At 41.7% G+C, this 15,372-nt stretch overlaps 2 pseudogenes; both read right to left on the reverse strand.

The window, feature by feature from the left end:
- Positions 1 to 7,720: 7,720 nt before the first annotated feature.
- Positions 7,721 to 10,829, reverse strand: LOC116888033 (annotated as a pseudogene).
- A 1,025-nt stretch (positions 10,830 to 11,854) lies between these two features.
- On the reverse strand, positions 11,855 to 15,286 carry LOC116888034 (annotated as a pseudogene).
- Positions 15,287 to 15,372: the final 86 nt, after the last annotated feature.

The following is a 15,372-nucleotide window of genomic DNA, read 5'->3' on the forward strand; positions in this document are numbered from 1 at the left end:
GACAGCAAATGCTGGCAAGGATGCGGAGAAAGAGGAACACTTCTCCATTGTTGGTGGGGTTGCAGACTGGTACAACCATTCTGGAAATCAGTCTGGAGGTTCCTCAGAAAATTGGACATTGAACAGCCTGAGGATCCAGCTATACCTCTCTTGGGCATATACCCAAAAGATGCCCCAACATATAAAAGACACGTGCTCCACTATGTTCATCGCAGCCTTATTTATAATAGCCAGAAGCTGGAAAGAACCCAGATGCCCTTCAACAGAGGAATGGATACAGATAATATGGTACATCTACACAATGGAATATTACTCAGCTATCAAAAACAATGACTTTATGAAATTCTTAGGCAAATGGTTGGAACTGGAAAATATCATCCTGAGTGAGCTAACCCAATCACAGAAAGACATACATGGTATGCACTCATTGATAAGTGGCTATTAGCCCAAATGCTTGAATTACTCTAGATGCCTAGAACAAATGAAACTCAAGACGGATGATCAAAATGTGAATGCTTCACTCCTTCTTTAAAAGGGGAACAAGAATACCCTTGGCAGGGAAGAGAGAGGCAAGATTAAAACAGAGACTGAAGGGACACCCATTCAGAGCCTGCCCCACATGTGGCCCATATATATACAGCCACCCAATTAGACAAGATGGATGAAGCAAAGAAGTGCAGAAGTGTAGATCGCTCCTGAGAGATACAGCCAGAATACAGCAAATACAGAGGCGAATGCCAGCAGCAAACCACTGAACTGAGAATAGGACCCCCGTTGAAGGAATCAGAGAAAGAACTGGAAGAGCTCAAAGGGGCCCATATGAACAACAATGCCAAGCAACCAGAGCTTCCAGGGACTAAGCCACTACCTAAAGACTATACATGGACTGACCCTGGACTCTGACCTCATAGGTAGCAATGAATATCCTAGTAAGAGCACCAGTGGAAGGGGCCCTGGTCCTGCTAAGACTGAACCCCCATTGAACTAGACTGTTGGGGGAGGGCAATGGGGGGAGGGGGGAGGAACACCCATAAGGAAGGGGGGGGGAGGGATGTTTGCCCGAAACCAGGAAAGGGAATAACACTCTAAATGTATATAAGAAATATTCAAGTTAATAAAAAAAAGAATCAACAGAATCAAAATCTGGATCTTGAGAAAATCAACAAGATGGATAAAACCCTTAGCCAAACTAACAGGACTAGAGGACACAGAGAGTGTGTCCAAATTAACAAAATAAGAAATGAAACGGGCGACATAACAACAGACTCAGAGGAAATTCGAAAAAAATCATCAGATCCTACTACAAAATCCTATATTCAACAAAACTTGAAAATCTGGAGGAAATGGACAATTTCCTAGACAGATATCAGGTATGGAAGTTACATAAGGAACAGATAAACCATTTAAACAACTCCATAACTCCTAAAGAAATAGAAGTAGTCATTAAAAGTCTCCAAACCAAAAAGAGCCCAGGTCCAGATGGGTTCAGTGCAGAATTCTATTAGACCTTCATAGAAGACCTCATACTAATACTATCAAAACTATTCCACAAAATTGAAACAGATGGAGTGCTACTGAATTCCTTCTATGAAACCACAATTACTCTTATACCTAAACCACACAAAGACCCAACAAAGAAAGAGAACTTCAGACCAATTTCCCTTATGAATATCGACGCTAAAATACTCAATACAATTCTGGCAAACCGAATCCAAGAGCACATCAAAACAATCATCCACCATGATCAAGTAGGCTTCATCCCAGGCATGCAGGGATATATATACGGAAATATATATCCCAGGCATGCAGGGATATACGGAAAACCATCAACTTGATCCATTACATAAACAAACTGAAAGAACAAAACCACATGATCATTTCATTAGATGCTGAGAAAGCATTTGACAAAATTCAACACCCCTTCATGATAAAAGTCTTGGAAAGAACAGGAATTCAAGGCCCATACTTAAGCACAGTAAAAGCCATATACAGGAAACCAGTAGCTAACATTAAACTAAATGGAGAGAAACTTGAAGGAATCCCATTAAAATCAGAGACTAGACAAGGCTGCCCACTCTCTCCCTACTTATTCAATATAGTTCTTGAAGTCCTAGCCAGAACAATCAGACACTGAAAGGAGATCAAAGGGATACAGACTGGAAAGAAAGAAGTCAAAATATCGTTATTTGTGGATGATATGATAGTATATTTAAGTGATCCCAAAAGTTCCACCAGATTAATCTATATTAGGGGACTAGTAACCTACACAACAGTACAAACAGATTAGGCAAATAAAACACAATTCATAGAATATAAAACAACACATGTAAAATACTTTTGAAAACAATAAAGGTATAATCTTTAACACTAATAGAGAGATGCAAAATATTTAACTTTCTTGCTAATGAAAATTTCTGGCTGCACTAAAAGTTATTTCATTTATTTGTAATATATAGTACAGAAATGATGAGTATTAAACTGTTGAAATATATGCAATGCTAATATTGCTATAGCAATGTTCTCTGGCTATTATTTCCTTACCAAATTTCACCTACAGTTCATTATGATTATTGTCTGTCTGAAACGTAGTTCAAAGTATCACTGCTGCAAACTTAGAGATTTGAGAAACATTTTCTCTTTAGGTAGATCTATTTCCAATTCTCTGAGGCACCTCCAGATTGATTTCCAGAGGGTTTATATCAGTTTGCAACCTCACCAGCAATGGAGGACTGTTCATCTTTGTCCCCATCCTTGCCAACATGTTCTATAACCTGAGTTTTTGATCTTAGCCATACTGATTGGTGTAAGGTAGTATATCTCAGCATCATTTTGATATGCATTTCCCTGACGACTAATGACTTTGAAATTTTCTTTAAGTGCTTCTTGGCTGGCCATTCGATGTTCCTCTGCTGTGAATTTTCTGTTTAACTCTATACCCCATTTTAAATTGTGTTGTTTGGTATTTTGGAGGTTACCTTCTTTTTTTTTTTTTTTTGAGCTGGGGACCCGAACCAGGGCCTTGCGCTTCCTTTGCAAGCGCTCTGCCACTGAGCCAAATCCCCAACCCCTGGAGGTTAGCTTCTTAAGTTTGTTATATATTTCGGATATTAGTCCTCTATCACATGTGGTGTTAATGAAGAGTTTTTCTCAATCTGTAGGTTGCCGATTTGTCCTATTGACTATGTTCTTTGCCTTACAAAAGCTTTTCAATTTCATGGGATCCTATTTATCAATTCTTGATCTTAGAGCCTGAACTACTGGGTTCCTTTTAGGATATTCGCCACCCTCTGTGTCAATGAATTTGAAGCTCATTCCCACCTTTTCTTTTATTCGATTCAGTGTATCTGGTTTTATTTTGATGTTCTTGATCCACTTGAACTTGAGTGTTGTGAAAGGTAATTTATTAAAGATCTATTTTCACCTTTCTACAAACTACCAGTTAGATCACCACCATTTATTAAAGATACTTGCTTTTTTTCCATTGTATATTTTTTGGCTTCTTTCTTAAAGATCAATGCCCCATCATGCCACAGGGGCACATGTTCTACTATGTTCATAGAGGCCTTCTTTGTGACACCCAGAAGCTAGAGACAACTCAGATATCACAAAATGGAAGGATGGATACAGAAAATTTGGATCATTTACACAGTAGAATACTATTCAGCTATTAAGAACAAGGGCATCATGAATTTTGCAGGCAAATGTATGGAATTAGAAAATAACATCCTGAGTGAGCTAATTCAGACCCAAGGGACATGCATGGTATGTACTCACAAATAAGGGGATATTAGCCAAAAAGTACAGAATACTTAGGATACAATCCACAAAACTCAAGAAGGTTAACAAGCAGAAGCACCCAAGTGAGGATGCTTCATTGCCACTTGGGAGGGAAAAAATCCTGGGAGACAGAGGAGGGAGTGAGGGATCTGGTAGGAAAAGGAAAGGGGAAGGAAAGAGCAAAAGATAATCAGTACAGGAGTGGGGGGGGCAGATTGAAGCACTGATGGCCAGTACAATAAATGGAAACAGGCAAACTCAGGAGGTAGGATGTGTGGGGGGGCCCTCTAGAATGTACCAGACACCCAGTAAATGAGAAACTGAATTCAGGCTTAAAGGGAAGGAACTTAGATGAAATGTCCAACAGTGTGGAGAAGGAACTTGTAGAGTTCACTTCAAGTAGAAAGACAGGGCATCAAGTGGAGGGATGGAGTTGCCATCCCACAGTCAAAAACTCCGAAGCAGAACTGTTTCTGTCTAAAAGAGCTGCTACAAAAATGGAGAGGAGACTGAGGGGAAGTAGTCTTGTTACCAGCCCACCTGGGGATCCATCTCAAGCAGAGGCTCCAAGTCCTGACACTATTATTGATGCTATGGTGTGCTTATAGACAGGAGCCTATCTTGTCTGGTCTCTGAGAGACCCAGTAAGTAGCTGACTGAGGCAAATGTAAATATTTATACACAAACGTTGGACTGAAGTCGGGGAGCCCTTTTGTTGAATAAGGGAAAGATTGTAAGAAGCTGAGGAGGAGAGCCCATAGGAAGCCCAGCAGTCTCAATTGATTAAGTCCTCTGAGATCGCTCAGACAGTAAACCACCAATCAAGCAGTATACACTATCTAGTCCAAGGCCTCAGACATATATACAGGAGAGGTCTGTCTGGTCTAGCCTCGGTGGGAGAAAAGGTGCCTAACTCTCTAGAGACTTGAGACCCCAAGGAGTAGAGTGGCCTTGCAGGTGGAGGGAAGGGGCATTCTCTTGGAGTCAGGGAGTGGGGTGAGGTGGGATTGGAGGGTGGGGAGGAGGAATGGGATGAGGAAATGTGGGAGGACAAACCTGGAGGGGGGCAATGATTAAACTGTAAAGAAATAAAATAAAATAGAAAAATGAAACACATTTTCTCCAAATTTGATAGATCTGTAGAAATTGCCAATAAGGATATACAATTATGAGGATTAAGACAAACAAGCTTGCTTTTATTTGGTATGTCCACAATTTGATATAACAGTAAAAAACTTTAGTTTATACTATCTTTGATAAAAGTTAAACATTGATGATCTCAACATTTTAATTACACATGCTAGAGTACAATGAACATGTTAACAAATAATAAAGAATTAAGATATATCAAAAACTTTTATGTTTATTCTGAACAATATAGTTAAAAGTAAAACAATAACAGAATGAGGGCCAAACCTCATGCATTTAGATTCTATGTAAACTATCAATTATTCAATAAATAAATTATAAAGAAAATATACACAGGAAAAGGTGTGGCACACAGTAAAAACAATGTGAGTCAAATCACATACTTTTTATTGTAGTTATTTTAGACAAATGGTTAAGGCTTAAAATTTTATATTTTCAACAGAAATTGAAAAAAAATTTAAGATAGCTGGAAACAACCTAGATGTCACAGAACAGAATAAAGGATATAGAAATGTGATTCATTTACAAAATATTACTCAGTTATTAACAGTGCAGACATCCTGAATTTTGCAGGCAAATGAATGGAACTAGAAAATATCATCCTGAGGGAGGTAACTCAGAACCAAAAGCACAAGTATGGTATGTGCTCACCTGTAAAAGGATATTAGGGGGAAGGTACAGAATACCCAGGATACAGTCCATAGACCTTAAAAGGTTAATAAACTGAAGGGAACAAGTAGGGATGCCTCAATCCCACTTGGGAGGGAAAAGAAAGCAAACACAGGAGTGGGGAGGGAGAAGTGGACTTTGGTGGGAAAGGGGAAAAGGAGAGGAAGAGAAGGTGATCAGGTAATAGGATAAATGAAAGGACTGAAACCCTGAGGGCCAGCAGAAAAAAATGGAAAGAGGCAACCTTGGGAGATAGGAAATGGGGGGACCCTCCAGAATGTACTAGAGACCTGGGAGGTGTGAGAATCTCATGACTGAAAGGCTTTAGATGAAATTCCCAACAGTAGGGAGAGGGAACATTTAGAGCTTACCTCCAGCAAAAGCACAGGGCATCAAGTGAGGGATGGGGTTGTTATCACACAGTCAAAGTTCTGATCCATAATTCTTCCTGTCTGGAAGAATTGAAGGGATGAAAATGGAGAAGAGCCTGAGGAAAAGAAGGTCCAGCTACAGGCACACAGAGGGATCCACCTCTTGAGAGGTCCCAAGGCATGACACCATTACTGTGGGGCACTCACAAAAAAGGATCTATCATGACTGCCCTCCAAAAGACCCAACATGCAGCTCAAAGAGTCAGATGCAAATATGTACATCCAACCAATGGACAGAGGCTGGTGAGCCCTGCAGTTGAATTAGGGGAAAGCTGGAGGAAACTGAGGAGGAGAGCAAATTTGTTGGAGGACCAGTATTCTCAATTAAAGTGGACTTCCTAGATCTCATAAGCACTGGAACACCAACAAGGCAGCATACACCAGTATGCTCTATACTCTCTCCCCCACTGAAGGTCATAACATTTAAGGTCCCTCCTTTTGAGTCCTGAAATTCTCTCACCTCCCAGGTCTCTGGTACATTCCGGAGGATCCCCCTATCTCCTACCTCTTGAGGTTGACTGTTTCCATTCTTTCTGTTCATCAGGGCTTCAGTCCTGCTCTTCCCCAATATCTGATCCTCTTTCCCTTCCTGTCCCATTGCCAGCCATGTCCCTCCCTCCCTCCCCTCCCTGCTACACAGTAATTGCTTTCTTCTTCCTCCCAAGTGGGATTGAGACATCCTCACTTGGGCCCTTCAGTTTGTTAACGTTCTTGAGTTCTGTGGATTGTATTTGGGTAGTCTATATATTTTCTTTTCTTTCTTTAATTTTTGGCTATTATCCACTTATTAGTGAATACATAAAATGCAGGTACTTTTGATTCTGAGTTACCTCACTAGGAAAAAATTTTTCTAGATCCACCCATTTGCCTGCAAACTCATGCTTACAAACAGAGGCCTACCATGACTGCCCTCTGAAAGGCCCAACATACAGCTGCTTAAAAACTCAGGTGCAGCCTTTTTACACCCAACCAATGGACAAAGCTGTTGACCCATGTGGTTGAGTGAGTTAAAACTGGGAAGAAGCTGAAGAGGAGGGCCACCATGTAGGAGCACCAGCAGTCTCAATTAACCTGGATCCCCTAGATCTCACAGACACTGGATCACCAACCAGGAAGCATATACTAGCAAATATGAGGCCTCCAGCACATACACAGCAGAGGACTTTGAGATCTGGGTTTAGTCAGAGAAGATGCACCTAACCCTCAAGAGACTGGAGGCCCTACATTGACCCTTACCTTTCACATGGACCTGATATGTCAAAATCCAAACAACTTGATTCCAAACCCAGAGTTGTAATCAAATCAAAATGGATGTCTGCACAGACAGGACACATCGCTCTGGTTGGCCCCATTCCATGAGATGGCAAGCCTCAGTAAATGCTAGGATTTGTATTAAGAAAGCTCTGAGCATATCACTATAATGTTTGGTCACAAAAGCTACTATGGGGCTGGCTCTCCATATGCAAATGGCTTTTCAAATGAGCTTGTTCACCCACAGCAACCTAGGACATTTTGTTCCTGTAGCCATTTTCCCATCTTAGAGCTGCCTCTCTGAAAGCCAGCTTCCCCAAGGCTAGACCTGAATCAAACCACTCACTACCATAGCACAGCATCCAACATTAGTCTGAAAATACAACAACACAGGGCCAGAAAACCAATTGAATGATGTTTTATGGTTTTAAACTGTGCATGCCCTATCCCAAGAAGTTTCTCTTCCGGCCTGACATTGGTAGCAGTAGGCCTCCAGCTCCAGAAGGTACTTGGCCCACATAAGAGCAGCTTTCTGTTCATAGGGAATTTTGTCATCATTGGCAGACATGGACCACATCTTTCAGCAACATTGGTCATCTCCACCACTGTCAAGTTTGGGTTCTGTTCCTTTAGTTGGGCAAAGAGCTCCAGAGAGAAGAGCAGGAATGAGGATGTCAGCTTTCCACGTGTCTTTGCATCCCTCCTTCTCTTCCTTCTTTTTCCTGTGTAATTACTCATTTCATCCTTGTACCAATCTTTATTGAGTTTGGCTAGGGCTTCATAATTTGCCTTTTTGTGCTTTGAGATGTATCTCCATTTTTCCGAAAACTTTTTAGAAAATTCTGTAATGTCCTGGTAGGTGTTTGGCTGTTTCTCCATTTGTTTTCTGAAATTCAGCATAAAATGGATGTAAGAAGAGACATTCACATTAGGCCTTACTTGGACTCCTTTTCCCAGGTTTATAAAAGCATGAATACCTTTGCTGGATCCTGCTGATTTGGATAGCAGAGATTTCTGTCTCTTTACCCCAGGAAAAATATAGAAAGTGCCCTATATATGGTGAAATTTTCTCTCTGTGTGTGCCTCATCCAGGGCCCAGAATTTTCAGTGCTGCTGGGCATTGTTGGGACAAAGAAGGCAAATTGTGATGTCATGACTGAGCTGACCAATGGCAGCCAAGATAAGTCATTTACAAGTAGGCCCTCTTTTTTGTAAAGATTTATTTATTTATTTATTTATTTATTTATTTATTTTATATAAATACACTGTAGCAGTCTTCAGACACAGCAGAAGAGGGTACTACTAGGAACTATAAAGACTTATATGAAACTTATTAGAGTTGCTATTACTGTAGGACAGGACCCTACCACTGAACTATATATACTCTACACCTATGGATCTTCATTTTGTCTGAATACTTTCCAGAGAATTCTGCACAGTCCTGGTAGGTGTTTGGCTCTCAGTCCTTATTTGTTTTCTGAAATTCCCAAAAATGCATGTAAGAAGAGACATTCACCTTGGGCCTCATTTGGACTTCTTTTCCCAGGTTTATAAAAGCATGAATACCTTTACTGGATCCTGCTGATTTGGATAGCAGAGACTTCTGTCTCCTCACCCCCGGAACAATCTAGAAATTGCCCTACTTATGGTGAAATTTTCTCTCTGTGTTCCACAAGCCAGGGTCCAGAATTTCAGTGCTGGTGGGCATTGTTGGGACAAAGAAGGCAAATTGTGATGTCATGACTGAGCTGACCAATGGCAGCCAAGATAAGTCATTTACAATTAGGCCCTCTTTTTTGTAAAGATTTATTTATTTATTATATATAAATACACTGTAGCTGTCTTCAGACACAGCAGAAGAGGGTATCAGATCTCATTATAGAGGGTTATAAGCCACAATATAGTGACAGGGATTTGAAATGAGGACATCTAGAATAGCAGTCAGTGCTCTAAACCAGTGAGCCAATTCTCCAGACCACAGGTAGGCCCCCTTAATGGATGGTTTCTCCAGACACTTTCTCTTTTGACTACTAGGAACTATAAAGACTTATATGAAACTTATTAGAGTTGCTACTGGCCCTGGAAATCTGGCCATGTCTGGTCTTAGTGGGAGAGGTTGTGCTAAACCCTTTAGAGACTTGATGCCACAAGGAAGGGAGATATATGGGGATATAGAGCTGCTTTTCAAATGAAGGGGAGTGAAGGAGGATGAACTCTGGAAGGGGAACTGGGGGCAAACAACGAAAGCATATAATGATAAAAAAATCATAGCCCCTGTGCTGGCTTGGTAATTCATAGAAATGACTAGGCAGAATTGTTTATATTTCATGTATGTTTTCCTGTATATCTCCCCTTTCCTTCATGGTTTTTTCGTAGAAAGATTTGTATGTTTGTTGTGTAGTTTTAAGTACTGGAGATGGAAAACCAGGCCCTTTCACGCATGGTAGGAAAGGACCCTACCACTGAACTATATCTCTAACCTTCATTAGAGTGGTTCAGAAATGCACAGGGTGGGAGGTTTGGAGGCAGAAGGAACCAAATAGGCAGTTTTCAGCACACACACACAGACACAGACACACACACACACCCACAAACACAAACACACACACACACACACACACACACACCTTGGCCCATATGTACTGACTCTACTTGTGCTCTGAGCCTTTGAATGATCAATCAAACCTTCCAAGTATTCTATACTTTCTGTCCCATGATGTGTTTCCTTAGTACATATTAAGGACATCTTTCTCTCTCAACCATTAAATTCAAACTTCAACAAGAGATATGAAGCAACTAATTTACTCTACAGAGAATGTTTTCACCAATGCCTATGATATTTGCTGTCAAATCCCAGGCACAAATACCCACCCCTCCACAATGTGATGGGGTTAGTATCCCACAGTCAAAAATTATGGACCACAATTGTTGCTCTTTGAAAGATCTGCAGGGACAAAAAATGGAGAAAAGCCTGAGGAAAGCGAAGGAGAGAGTCAGTCCCAAAATGGGATCTAACTCAAAGGAAAGTCCCAAGACTTGACACCATTACTGAGGCTATGGGGCATTCACAAAAAGGATCTATCATGATGCCTTCCAAATGTCCCATCAAGCAGCTGAAAGAGTCGTCCAACCAACTGATCTACCAATTGGTAGATTGCTGTTATTGAATAAGGGAAAAGTTGGAGGAAGCTAAGGAAGAGGGCAACCCTGTAGGACGACCAATATTCTCAATTAACCTGGACCACTGCAATCTCTCAAACACTGGAACAAAAGCCAGGCAGCACACACCAGGTAGGTTCTACAGTACTCTCTCCCCAATGATGGGCATGTCATCTAAGGTCCCTCCCTTTGCATACTGAAAGTCTCTCACCCCCCAGGTCTCTGGTACATTCTCAGGGACCCCCATCTCCTACCTCTTGAGCTTGACTGTTTCCATTCTTTCTGCTGTCCCCCAAGGCTTTAGTCCTGCTCTCTCCCAATACCTGATCCTCTTCTCATTTCTGTCCCCTTGCAAGCCATGTCCCTCCAACTCTCCCTGCTCTCCCACACCATGATTGCTATCTTCTTCCTCCCCTGTGGGATTGAGGGATCTTCACTTGGGCCCTTCATTTTCTTAACCTTCCAAATGCTGCTGTTGATTGTATTCGGTGATATATATATATATATATATATATATATATATATGCACCTATTAGTGAGTACATACAATCCATGAATTTTGAGTCTTAGTTACTTCACTAGGATGATATTTTCTAGTTTCATCCATTTGCCTGCAAATTACATGCTTACAAACAGGGGCCTACCATGACTGCCCTCTGAAAGGTCCAACAGGCAAATGCAGAAAGACACAGATTCAGGTTTTTACAACCAACCAATGGATAGAAGTTGTTGACCCATGTGGTTAAATTAGGGAAAACCAGGAAGAAAGTAAAGAGGAGGGTGATCTTGTAGGAGGACCATCCCATTCAATTAACCTGTATCCCAAAGATCTCTCAGAAACACTTGACCACCAAACAGGCAGAATACACTAGCAAATATGAGGGCCCCAGCACATATATAGCAGAGGACTGCCAGGTCTGGTTCAGTCAGAGAAGATACACCTAACCCTGAGGAGACTAGGGGCCCACATGGCCCCAAACCAGCCCCCTGGACCAGATGTTTCGAAATCCAAACAACTTGTTTCAAAACTCAGAGTTGTAATCAAAATCAAAGTGGCTGCCTGCACAGACAGAAAAATTTGCTGGCACTTTGGTCCCATTCCCCTGAGGTGGCAAGCCTCAGCAAATGCTAAGATTTGTGTTAAGAAATCTGTGAGCAGATCACCATACACTTTGGTCCCAAAAACTACTGTGGAGCTCGCTCCCTGCACACAAATTGCTTTTCACTTGAATTTGTACACTCGGGTCAAGTGAGGCCATTTTGTTCATATACACATTTCTCCATCTTAGAGATACCTCTCTGAAAACCAGCCTTTCTAAGGCTAGACCTGAATCAAACCACTCACCACCAGAGTATAACATCCAAGGGCAGTCTACAGATAGAAAAATCCAGGACCAGAAATCCAGTTGAATGATGTTTTATTGTTTCAGACTGTGCTTGCCCTATCCCAAGAAGTTTCTCTTCCTGTCCTGGCATTGGGAGCAGTAGGCCTCCCACTCATCGAGGTACTTTGTCCTCAGTAGCACAGCATTCTTTTCTTAGAGAATTTTGTCCACATCAGCAGACATGGACCACATCTTTCCTGCTTCCTTGGCCACCTCCACCAATGTCCAGTTTGGGTTCTCTTTCTTCAGCTGGCTAAAGTGGTCCAGAGAGAAGAGCAGGAAAAAGGATGTGGGCTTCTGAGGTGTGTTTGCATCCCTCCTTCTTCTCTTCCTTCTCTTTCCTCTGTAATTCCCCATTTTATCCTTGTACTAATCTTTGTTGAGTGAGCTAGGGCTTCATAGTTAGACTTTTCCTGCTTTGAGATGGATCTTCATTTTTCTGAATACTTTCCAGAGAATTCTGCAAAGTCCTGGTAGGTGTTTGGCTATCAGTCCTTTATTTGTTTTCTGAAATTCCCCATAAAATGCATGTAAGAAGAGACATTCACCTTGGGCCTCATTTGGACTTCTTTCCCCAGGTTTATAAAAGCATGGATACCTTTACTGGATCCTGCTGATTTGGACAGCAGAGACTTCTGTCTCCTCACCCCCGGAACAATCTAGAAATTGCCCTACTTATGGTGAAATTTTCTCTCTGTGTTCCACAAGCCAGGGTCCAGAATTTCAGTGCTGCTGGGCATTGTTGGGACAAAGAAGGCAAATTGTGATGTCATGACTGAGCTGACCAATGGCAGCCAAGATAAGTCATTTACAAGTAGGCCCTCTTTTTTGTAAAGATTTCTTTATTTATTATATATAAATACACTGTAGCTGTCTTCAGACACAGCAGAAGAGGGTATCAGATCTCATTATAGAGGGTTGTAAGCCACAATATAGTGACAGGGATTTGAAATGAGGACATCTAGAATAGCAGTCAGTGCTCTAAACCAGTGAGCCAATTCTCCAGACCACAGGTAGGCCCCCTTAATGGATGGTTTCTCCAGACACTTTCTCTTTTGACTACTAGGAACTATAAAGACTTATATGAAACTTATTAGAGTTGCTACTGGCCCTGGAAATCTGGCCATGTCTGGTCTTAGTGGGAGAGGTTGTGCTAAACCCTTTAGAGACTTGATGCCACAAGGAAGGGAGATATATGGGGATATAGAGCTGCTTTTCAAATGAAGGGGAGTGAAGGAGGATGAACTCTGGAAGGGGAACTGGGGGCAAACAACTGAAGCATGTGATGATAAAAAAATCATAGCCCCTGTGCTGGCTTGGTAATTCATAGAAATGACTAGGCAGAATTGTTTATATTTCATGTATGTTTTCCTGTATATCTCCCCTTTCCTTCATGGTTTTTTCTTAGAAAGATTTGTATGTTTGTTGTGTAGTTTTGAAATACTGGAGATGGAAAACCAGGCCCTACACATGGTAGGAAAGGACCCTACCACTGAACTATATCTCTAACCTTCTTTAGAGTGGTTCAGAAATGCACAGGGGTGGGAGGTTTGGAAGGCAGAAGGAACCGAATAGGCAGTTTTCAGCACACACACACACACACACACACACACACACACACACACACACACACACACACGCACACCTTGGCACATATGTGCTGACTCTACTTGTGCTCTGAGCTTGTGAGTGATCAATCAAACCTTCCAAGTATTCTATCCTTTCTGTCCCATGATGTGGTTCCTTAGTACATATTAAGGGACGTCTTTCTCTCTCAACCATTAAATTCAAACTTCAACAAGAGATATCAAGCAACTAATTTACTCTACAGAGATTTTTTTCACCAATGCCTATGATATTTGCTGTCAAATCCCAGGCACAAATACCCACCCCTCCACAATGTGATGGGGTTAGCATCCCACAGTCAAAAATTATGAACCAGAATTGTTGCTCTTTGAAAGATCTGCAGGGACAAAAAATGGAGAAAAGCCTGAGGAAAGCAAAGTAGAGAGTCAGTCCCAAAATGGGATCTAACTCAAAGGAAAGTCCCAAGACTTGACACCATTACTGAGGCTATGGGGCATTCACAAAAAGGATCTATCATGATGGCTTCCAAATGTCCCATCAAGCAGCTGAAAGAGTCATCCAACCAACTGATAGAAGCTGTAGATCGCTGTTGTTGAATAAGGGAAAAGTTGGAAGAAGCTAAGGAAGAGGGCAACCCTGTAGGAGGACCAATATTCTCAAGTAACCTGGACCCCTGCAATCTCACAAACACTGGAACAAAAGCCAGGCAGCACACACCAGGTAGGTTCTACAGTACTCTCTCCCCAATGATGGGCATGTCATCTAAGGTCCCTCCCTTTGCATACTGAAAGTCTCTCAACCCCCAAGTCTCTGGTACATTCTCAGGGACCCCCATCTCCTACCTCTTGAGCTTGACTGTTTCCATTCTTCTGCTGTCCCCCAAGGCATTAGTCCCGCTCTCTCCCAATACCTGATCCTCTTCTCATTTCTATCCCCTTGCAAGCCATGTCCCAAAAACTCGCCCTGCTCTCCCACACTATGATTTCTATTCTTCCTCCCCTGTGGGATTGAGGGATCTTCACTTGGACCCTTCATTTTCTTAACCTTCCAAATGCTGCTGTTGATTGATTGTATTCTTTATATATATATATATATATATATATATATATATATATATATATATATATATATATATATATATATATACCTATTAGTGAGTACATACAATCCATGAACTTTTGAGTCTGAGTTACTTCACTAGGATGATATTTTCTAGTTTCATCCATTTGCCTGCAAATTACATGCTTACAAACAGGGGCCTACCATGACTGCCCTCTGAAAGGTCCAACAGGCAACTGCAGAAAGACTCAGATTCAGGTTTTTACACCCAACCAATGGATAGAAGTTGTTGACCCATGTGGTTAAATTAGGGAAAACCAGGAAGAAAGTAAAGAGGAGGGTGATCTTGTAGGAGGACCATCCCATTCAATTAACCTGTATCCCAAAGATCTCTCAGAAACACTTGACCACCAACCAGGCAGAATACACTAGCAAATATGAGGCCCCCAGCACATATATAGCAGAGGAGTGCCAGGTCTGGTTCAGTCAGAGAAGATACACCTAACCCTGAGGAGACTAGGGGCCCACATGGCCCCAAACCAGCCCCCTGGACCAGATGTTTCGAAATCCAAACAACTTGTTTCAAAACTCAGAGTTGTAATCAAAATCAAAGTGGCTGCCTGCACAGACAGAAAAATTTGCTGGCACTTTGGTCCCATTCCCCTGAGGTGGCAAGCCTCAGCAAATGCTAAGATTTGTGTTAAGAAATCTGTGAGCAGATCACCATACACTTTGGTCCCAAAAACTACTGTGGAGCTCGCTCCCTGCACACAAATTGCTTTTCACTTGAATTTGTACACTCGGGTCAACTGAGGCCATTTTGTTCCTATAGACATTTCTCCATCTTAGAGATACCTCTCTGAAAACCAGCCTTTCTAAGGCTAGACCTGAATCAAACCACTCAC

Source organism: Rattus rattus, chromosome X (assembly GCF_011064425.1).
Source record: "Rattus rattus isolate New Zealand chromosome X, Rrattus_CSIRO_v1, whole genome shotgun sequence".
NCBI classification, from domain to species: domain Eukaryota; kingdom Metazoa; phylum Chordata; class Mammalia; order Rodentia; family Muridae; genus Rattus; species Rattus rattus.